This window comes from Staurois parvus, unplaced genomic scaffold (genome assembly GCF_062004578.1).
Source record: "Staurois parvus isolate SC_StPar_1 unplaced genomic scaffold, SC_StPar_1.0 ptg000393l, whole genome shotgun sequence".
Taxonomy (NCBI): Eukaryota; Metazoa; Chordata; class Amphibia; order Anura; family Ranidae; genus Staurois; species Staurois parvus.
Genome location: NW_028318189.1, coordinates 24,395 through 34,974, shown reverse-complemented (window position 1 = coordinate 34,974; position 10,580 = coordinate 24,395).

The window sequence follows — 10,580 nt, the reverse complement described above, 5'->3', positions numbered from 1 at the left end:
AGGAGGCACGACACACATACTAAAATACAAGGGGCTAATAAAATAATCTACATAGAAAAGGCACAGAAATGCTAAGTGACCTCAAGTGTCATATTATACTGAATAAAATGGGATATTATTTACAGTGTTTTCTTTGCAACGTGACCCTTTTGCATGGTCCTCTTTAATTAGCATCAATCCACAAGAACTGTGATTCTGTGTAGAGGTCTGTAAAACACGCATGATTAGTGCTGCTGGAGGGTCAGATCTGGGAAACAATGGTTTACAACTACAGTAAAATGCTTTTTCATTCTGCCTACTCCATTTAATAACACACAATGTAACCATGCAGTATGATGTTTTAGAGAAAATAGGGAACTTTTTTTAAAATATGCAGTTTTGGTTTCTATAAAACAATTTTTTTTTCATGAATTCACCTTGTAAAACTAGCAGGGCTGATTCACTAAACTAGCATGAAAAATCTGGTGCAACTCTTCATAGAAACCAATCCGTTTTCAGGTTTTTTTTGTCAAAACTTCATTGAACAAGCTGAAATTGGTTTCTATGCGCAGTTGCACCAGATTTTGCACTCTCCATTTTTAGTAAATCGACCCCTACATGAACACAACTGTGTGTTATAAATACACAATCTTGGAAAGAATACACAAGGTGCAGAAGATTTGCTGCCCATTTTAGTAGTCAAAGCATTACATTATGTTAAAGCGCCTATAGGAGACACTGCAGACACAGAACCAGGTTTTCTGATATATAGTACATATGTTTTGGATCCTAACATGTTTATCCACATGCAAGTATATACAGCAATGGGTGTCATTACTGAAAGTGTGAGCCAAGGAAAAACATGGCATTTGCTCAGAGTAACCAATCAGGTTTCTAAAGACAAAAGTTTTTGAGTTTTGGTTAGAGTGGAGAAGGGTTACAACACCTGTCAGGTGTCCCCATCAGGGAGATTCACCCGCTCTACTTTTATGTTTACAGTTGGTTGTATAGTAACATTGAACAAAAATTCCAAATGTTGGGTTGTCTCCAAAGAAGGCATAGAGGGGAAATCTTCCAGTGGGGACACTAGTTCTGGTGACCCTGGTGTGCAGGGAATATACAGCTTCCTAAATGCTCTCCGGCATGTAGGAACATAGAGTGCCTACCAGTAAATTGGTCCTTAAAGTGTTACTAAACTCAGGACCCTGCATTTACTATATCTGGTCTCCCACAGAACATGGAAGTGCAATTATTTTACTAAATGTAAACTGCTAAATACCTTTTCTCATCAGCAGTTAGAGCAGTCCTGTGACTTCTATCAGTGTTCAGCAGAGCACTGGTTAAAGCTTGTAGGCGTTTTCTCTAAGAGCATGCAGAACCCCTGACCTCTGTCTGAGCAGTGCTGATTGGCCCTGTGCTGATCACATGCACTCTCCCAAGCAAAAAAAAAAAAAAAAAAAAAAAACCTCTCTAGCAATGATCTCTAGGATCAGAAAAGTCAGGATTAAACAGCCTGTTTACACAGTGCATAGGATTAACCCCTTAGGTTCCACAGTGAGTATAACAAGCATACTTTACTGCATGTACAGACTGAGTCTACTGTTGTGGGTTTAGTAACACGTTAAAGCATATACAGGTACTAGGAATAGCCCATGTATGGTTTTAACTAGTAACTGTAAAACACTAAAATAACCCCAAACTTTGTGACAGGTTCTTGTAAGAACAATTATCTTCGCGGACAGTAAAAAAAAAAAACAGTTTTTTGGTACAACCATGCTCCACCAGTTATAGAGTTAAGACAGACAGTTAACAACATAAGTCAGCTAAAAGGTATCTTTTGAAATCAGGTGTCTTAAATATTGATCATCAGTTTGGATCAAATGTCTAATAAATCCTAACATCAAGTTCAAACATATAGCCTTCTTGAAATGTGCATTGAATCATACACACAACCAAAACAACCACAGAAATTAGTTTCATGAAATAGTTTGTAGTTAAAATATCTTAGTGACTATTATAGTGAATTACATTTTTTTGGAGATCAGGCCAGCCCCAAAGCCAGTGGTTTTGCATAGAGATGCATTATTAACGGTCCATTCACACCAGCCGCTGAATTACAATGCAGTGGTTGATATGCAGTGAGGTCCAGCGCAACACACTGTTCATTTTTTTTTTTTTTGACATTTCAAAAAGTTCAATTGCCTGTTGTATGGTGCAAGTACACATGCAGTACTTTTCAGCACACACCACCGCAAAGCAAGACATTTTGCCTTGTCATGTGGTGGGGATATGCTGGAATAGCCGCCCAACGCAGTCCCACCACATCTGGTGTGCATATACCCCAAGAGAAATCTTTATCAACTGACTGCTGATGTAAGCACAGAAGTGATCTTGCCAGTTACAGTGGGGCAAAAAAGTATTTAGTCAGCCACCAATTGTGCAAGTTCCCCCACTTAAAAAGATGAGAGAGGCCTGTAATTGGCATCATAGGTAGACCTCAACTATGAGAGACAAAATGAGAAAACAAATCCAGACAATCACATTGGCTGATTTGGAAAGAATTTATTTGCAAATTATGGTGGAAAATAAGTATTTGGTCAATATCAAAAGTTCATCTCAATACTTTGTTATATATCCTTTGTTGGCAATGACAGAGGTCAAACGTTTCTTGTAAGTCTTCACAAGGTTGGCACACACTGTTGCTAGTATGTTGGCCCATTCCTCCATGCAGATCTCCTCTAGAGCAGTGATGTTTTGGGGCTGTCGCTGGGCAACATGGACATTCAACTCCCTCCAAAGGTTTTCTATGGGGTTGAGATCTGGAGACTGGCTAGGCCACTCCAGGACCTTGAAATGCTTCTTACGAAGCCACTCCTTCATTGCCCGGGTGGTATGTTTGGGATCATTGTCATGTTGGAAGACCCAGCCACGTTTCATCTTCAATGCCCTTGCTGATGGAAGGAGGTGTGCACTCAAAATCTCACGATACATGGCCCCATTCATTCTGTCCTGTACATGGATCAGTCTTCCTGGTCCCTTTGCGGAGAAACAGCCCCAAAGCATGATGTTGCCACTCCCATGCTTCACAGTAGGTATGGTGTTCTTTGGATGCAACTCAGCATTCTCTCTCCTCCAAACACGACGAGTTGTGTTTCTACCAAACAGTTCTATTTTTGTTTCATCTGACCATATGACATTCTCCCAATCCTCTTCTGGATCATCCAAATGCTCTCTAGCAAACTTCAGGGGACACGTCTGGCACTGCAGGATCTGAGTCCCTGGCAGCGTAGTGTGTTACTGATGGTAGCCTTTGTTACATTGGTCCCAGCTCGCAGGTCATTCACTAGGTCCCCCCGTGTGGTCCCGGGATTTTTGCTCACCGTTCTTGTGATCATTTTGACCCCACAGGGTGAGATCTTGCGTGGAGCCCCAGATCGAGAGAGATTATCAGTGGACTTGTATGTCTTCCATTTTATAATTATTTCTCCCACAGTTGATTTGTTCACACCAAGCTGCTTGCCTATTGCAGATTGAGTCTTCCGAGCCTGGTGCAGGTCTACAATTTTGTTTCTGGTGTCCTTCGACAGCTCTTTGGTCTTCACCATAGTGGAGTTTGGAGTGTGACTGTTTGAGGTTGTGGACAGGTGTCTTTTATATGGATAACAAGTTCAAACAGGTGCCATTGATACAGGTAATGAGTGCAGGACAGAGGAACCTCTTAAAGAAGAAGGTACAGGTCTGTGAGAGCCAGAAATCTTGCTTGTTTGTAGGTGACCAAATACTTATTTTCCACCATAATTTGCAAATAAATTCTTTCCAAATCAGCCAATGTGATTGTCTGGATTTTTTTTTCTCATTTTGTCTCTCATAGTTGAGGTCTTCCTATGATGCCAATTACAGGCCTCTCTCATCTTTTTAAGTGGGGGAACTTGCACAATTGGTGGATGACTAAATACTTTTTTGCCCCACTGTACATTCCCTTGAGTTTAATTCCACAAAGTATAGGTGAGATGGTTTGTTTCAAGTCATGGAATAAAAGTAATCTAAAAATAAGACTGATTAATAATGTTCAAGTCAGGAATATTTAATGCCAGGATAAGGAATTTTATTTCCGCCATATGATTGTCATTTTCATACCCCATTGGACTGAAAATAAGTCACTTTTTTGAAAATATGTATCCTTATCTGGTGTGGTAGCTTAGTGCAGAATTGCTAATCAACACAAGTGTAACAAGCACCACAAATGATATCGAAAGAAAATTCTGGCATGAAACAAGTCCGCATTAATGCTAATTTTAATTAATGTTATTTATACACTATTTCTTTAGTTCCTGTAGCTCTAATCAGAGGGGCATCTATTTATCTACAACATACATTGGTGTCTGAATTTTTTTTATACATGAATATTCTTTGGATATCTTTTGTGGTCCCCTTTACATACACGTCAGTTGGTTTTATTTGTGGTTCCACATCTTTCCATGGTAAAGTTTACTTTAAGCGATTCTGTTGCTACCTGGAAAAAATATTGGAAAAAGGCTTTACTGTAAAAGAATACTTTTAATACATACTGTATCTGTTTGACTGTCCTTGCCTCTGTTTTCATCTTGTTTTTACCTGTTTTACCACTACAAAAAAAATCTTCCAAAGCATCTAACACACATTTGGGTGTGTTGGATGCCTGGTTTTTCCTTTCTATGTTGTTTCCAACTAGATTTATCCTAGATTGTAAGCTCCAAGGAGCAGGGCCCTCCTATCCCTCTTTTATTGAACTGCATTGTTGCTGTATTGTCTCCCGTTATATTGTAAAGCGCTGAGCAAACTGTTGGCGCTATATAAATCCTGTATAATAATATAATAACTACAAGTCAGGTAGAGACTGACAAGTGAAACTGTTGTGCACAGTAGGAGACCAAGGACTTGACACCTGAAAGTGTGTCACATATATATGACTCTTCACTGTCTAGAAGAGCTATCACTATCTTTTTTTTTTTTTACAGGAGGCTTTTCAATTTTGTTCAGGAGACAACATAGGGGGCTTAAGAGTTGCCTTTCAACAATCCTAAATGGAACTTTTGACCATACATGGGAGTCTCAACCATTGAGAAAGACCCAGCGTCAGTCATAGTGCTGTCACTTCTTCTGTACCTTAAAAAACCTGTGCCCACCCTAAGCACACTAAAGTCTTTACATATTTGAACAAGTAGTAAAAGAACTTCAAAAAATCCCTCACATCCCACTAAAGGCATTGTGGAGAAACTTGTTTTCAAAGTTCACAGGAAATTTTTGTTACTTTCTGTTGGTACCAGACTTTTGGCAGTCTGCCGGTCCACTAATGTAATCAAACAGCAGAGGTTTAAAAATGTTTAGGCCTTTTTCACACATGGACGGACCGGTCATGTCCACCTGTCAGTATTTCGGGACAGACTTAATCAGACCTTCCACTATGGTGCTCAGGGTGTAAATGGACATGTGTCCACTTAAACCGCCTACATCCAATCGGATCTGCTAAAAACAGACAGATGGGGATCGTTCCCCTTCTGTCTAGCAGACTGGATCAGATAGCAGTCGGGTGTAAATGGACAGGGGGTCTGTTTACATCCAACTGCCTATAGAAGAGAGCGGGCTGTGTCTGTGTGTCAGGAATACCAAAAGCAGGTATCCAGCAAGGATGAACAGATCAGTGGGCTGTACTGTAAGAAATCAGGAACCAGGCTGAGTAAAGTTAAATGAAGTTTATGAGAATAAATATCACACCAAAACCAATGAACCATTAATAATGTAAAGTGATAAAATAAACGTGAAAGTGCAGCAATCTAAACGATAGTCTAACTATATACAAGTGGAGGGAGCAGGGTGAAGGAATCAGCCTATGCCTGTGTCCCCTGGAGGCATTATACAAAATGGATGCCAGTTAATAAAACATATTTCCTTACACGGGGCAAGGTCAGGACTAAGACAGGAAACAAAGGGAGCAATGTACTGGAAGGGCTGGATACAGGGAGCAGGTCACAGGAACAGGTCTCAGAGTCAGGTACAGGTACAGGAACAAGGATCAAGCTCAGGCAGGGACACGGCTTGCAGGAAGAACACTGAAGCACTGAACTTTAGATAAGGGCGGGATGATATACCTCCCAGCAGCCCATGCCAGGTGCCGCACATATACTTGTACAGCCCAGCTGCCAGGAACCACCGTTGATGGCCACCAGAACTGCGCTTTTTGACTCTAGGAACAACAATGCCACCAGAAGGTGACCCAAGTAACGATACAGGTCCTGACACTGTGTCGGCTCTACATAGTGAAGTGGACACGGACCAGCCATCTGCCTGCATAGCAGGGATCAGTGTACAGATCCCCTGCTGAGCAAACAGACTCCTAGCAGAGCCCACCTTGTGTGGAAGGGACCTAAGGGCTCGTTCACACAAGAATGCGGTGCACGAAACGCGCATTCTGTGCTAATTTCAAACACCATATTCAAAATGCACTGGGCGGAAAATCTGCCCCAGGTGTCAATATATTCCTAAGGACACCCCCAAATGCAGATTGCAAAAGCAGTGTGTCTGTCTGCACCGGATTTCATGGTACCACATTTTTGAATAGTGCATGCACTACTTTTTGTGCGATCCAATGCGATTTCAGCTCACTTTTCACACCACACTGAGTTGTACAGGAATGTGGCCCAAGATAGAGTCCTGACCTGTTGTTTGTGATGTTGAGAATTAATCGCTTCACATTACAAGCAGCGAGGGAGGTCAGGGGTGGCTTGTTTTACTTTTTGTTGAGAATGTGTCAATAAATTAATGTCCCTAGTGTGTGCACAGGTGCACTTCCACTTTGCTGTGTGAAGCTGGCCTTACAAAAGCAGCCCTGGCTTGTCTGTTAAAATGAAAAATCCAAGAATATCAGGGAAAGGATATAATAGCTAGAAACATGCTGAGAAAACAGGTTTCAGAACCCACAGACAAGATGCTTTGAGCCTCTACTACCAAATCTTGTACATCTTCACAAGGCAATTACAATAGGCATTATTTATGATTTTTTTTATTGTAAGTGGCCATCCATCTAAACTTTTTTTTAGGTTGGTGTAGATACTGGTGAGTTTAGGTCTCTCATCCATCTTTTGGGTATTTGGTGGCACAGCCTTCTTACTGGAGTTTTCAGCTGTAACCTTATCTAGCATAGATGAACTTATTTTTCTGAATTCTTCAGTGCTGATTATTAAATGCAGTAATCCATAAAAGTCCATCCCAATTCATCTTGTACATGTCTGACTTTAGCAAATTTAGTTGTAAGTTAGTATACATTTGAAACAAGGAAAAGTAGCCCTGCGTGATCTCTGCATTACTGCAGTTGGAGATTACACAGAGCTGAGGACACTTTACTGACGGGACAACGTCAGGTCAGTCATATATCATTTGTATTGTCATTAGAGGTGAAGAGAATCACATGCCCCACCATACCTGGCAGTATTGGGTAATTTCCTAAATCCTGAGAGCTGAATGGACCAGCATGGGAGCAAAGGAATGGCATGTGCTGCTAGAGATTAAAGATGTATTAAAGCAGAATTGGGCTTGAGATCCTGTACTAACAATCTGAAGTTAGTACAGTGATCTCTCCGCTCAGCTATTGTGTTCTGACAGGGGGACAGCCCCCCCCCCCCCACCCACCAGAAAATACCAATCAGCGCTCTCTCAGGCGCTCGGCCATTACCTGAGAGTGCTGATAGGATGCCGATCGGCAGACCTTTTTTGGTCATGCCCCTTTGACGTTCAGCCAGCTTCTGTTGGACCGGTTGCTGTACACACAGGCCAAATGATGCCAGTTTCTAGTGAGCTGGCCAATACTGCCCAATATCTGGCCAGTGTGTACGGGGCTTAAGGCAAAGTAGCAGCTGTGGTCTACGCACTCCAATCCCTTCCAATCATATTGAAAAGGACTGTAAAGGGCACAAAGAAACTGCTGCATTTGCATTCTGTGTACTGGCATGCCCCCCCTTCCCTACAAACACCAACTGCCTACACATTCATCCTCCCTTGTGAAGTGACAGGCAGGTGCGCAGCTTTGACCGATGGTGCTATCCTCCCGATATACTGTTAAAGCATGAAAGTTGTAGTTGAGCCTCAAGGACATCCACCAAGTCATAAGCTCCTGCCTACTTGTGGAAGATCAGACTTTGCTGGGGAAGGGAGCTTGCTGCTTACAGGCTTATTTTAAGAAATAAGAATGCCTTGATGATAAAAGCTAATTGTCTGTCATGTTTTTGAATAAAAATTCTCAGTACTTTAACAATAAAACAATATGCAGTGATATTAAGACTTCCTTTGGTTTAAAAGCAGCGAAGCAAAAGATTTATTTAATCAGATGCAGAAATCTTGGTGTACAAGTCCCAAGGAGACAAAAGAACTTATTTTACAAGATTTTAGACAAGACTGCAATATGAGTTTTGCTTAGGGACACCCTTTTGTAAATTATGAGGGGAAAAAGCTCTCACAATGTTTTTCTTTCTTATTTTTTTATTACATTTGAATATGTTGTTTGTATGAAAAATGTAAAATGACAAAGTAATTGTCTCATTTTGATTATATAATTTTGTTATAGAGAAATATTGTAAATAATTAATCATTTGTGCCTAAATGTGCTTATAATCTAAGGTAATTTTTTAGTCATTGTTACTAAGGGATTTTCTGGTTACTAACAATTAATATTTAGAGATACATTTTAATGGGATTGTATATAGAAAGTGAAGCACTTTTACTTTAATTTATTGCACAGGTACTGAAGTATATGTATAACACAGTGGAGGAAAGTCAGTAAGAAAAGCTCAAGTGCTCAACAGCAAGAAAATCATTGGCGCAAACTTTATATTGAATTTGATTTGGGCCATACAATTGATTTTTGGCTAGTTTCTCATATGTATTTTGGTGCCATAAAAAGCTGCAGATTTGGTCATAGAACTCTTTCAGCGTGTTTTAAAAATTTACCACTTAGTCACAAAGATCAGAAATACATTTTATATCTATAATACTGTAACAGAAATGTATTGCAAGACTGAAGGAGCAGTCTCATATTTTGTGTCCAGATGATTTTTTGTCATTCTGAGCAAGTGACCTGCACATGTAAAGTCAGTTAATCCTAAATTCACTGGATTGATTTACAAAAGGCAAATAGACTGTTCACTTTGCAAGGGAAGTTGCCCCAGAGCTTGATGAATGTGGTGAAGCCCTAGTGACTTCCATCATCCAATCATGTGCAATAAAAAATGCCTTTTTTTTTTAATTTCCTTGCACATAGTTGGGCATTCTTTGAAAAGTGATGCTTCACAACATTCACTAAGCTCTGGGGCAAAATACCTTGCCAAGTGCAACTTCCCAATTTGCCTTTAATAAATCAACCCCATTGACTGCTATAGATGTAGCACCAAGTGCAGAGTTTACTGAATTTTGCACAGCGTGGTTTGCTATCCTGTACAGAACAGAAATCTGTTGATAATTTTTTCTAGTAATGTTTAACATGGACATGTAATTGGAAAACAGCATAGTAAAAACACTGTGTAAAGGTATATATCTGTCCAGCTCTTTTTATATGGCATTCACTTATAAATAGCAGCATCTGTAATTAAATACTTCTAATCTGCAATTCTCACTTTGGTAAGCAAAGAGGAGTCGTTACTGAGCACCCAGACCCTACACACCCTTTGGGTTTACAATAGACAGGATCCTTTTAATCAAGCCTATAATGCGGGTGATGGTTGGTACACAGATATTGGAGGTATACCCCACTCTGGCTCTGTTCAATGTTGCAGAGGTTGCAGCTCCTTTTCCTACACCAATGATAGCATTGCCTACCTATTCTAGTGTGGTGATTTCCTGGTGGGAGGTTTTTGGTCTAGAAAAAGGCCCTTTCTTCCACTGTATTACACTAATTACTCCCATATGCGTACCACCTACATATGCAACGGCTAGGTCATTTCACATGAAGGAGAAAGACTATGACAATGTGAGAACCTCAGTACAGAGCATTCCAGCTTTATTGTCTAACCTTGACTGCAGCAAAACATGATTGCTTGCTAGCCGTTTTTGGAAGTAGGAGCTGGACAGATTACCTACATCAGCTCTGTGGATAAATGTTTGTTTATACATGTAAAGTTTTGTAGAATTTTTAAATTACTAAGAGAGAACTGTGCTTCCCTATTTTTCTTGTTTAGAAAATTCAATAAATTCAAGCCCAAGAGCTTCTTTTTTTTTTTAAACTGGCTCTGCTTAATTCTTCAAATAAAACAAGTTGGTAAAGTTACCCGTAAATTGGCATTTCCAGCATTAAAATGTGTACATAGATCAAGACACTAACTACTTTTTGTCAGTATCATTTCAGCTAATTGGGTGTTATAATCAAGGGGTTTTCTTTATAATTGTTATTCAGTAACAGCATTATAGTTACATCTCAGTACAAAAAAACAAAAAAAAACACAACATAATGTGGGGATTGCACCCTCATTGAGTGCATTTCAGAGTACAGAGGTCAAATCATAACACAAAAAAAAGAGCAGATGAAAAATTGAACAGCCCAAGACTAAAATAACATTTCAGTCACAAAGCTCAGAAAT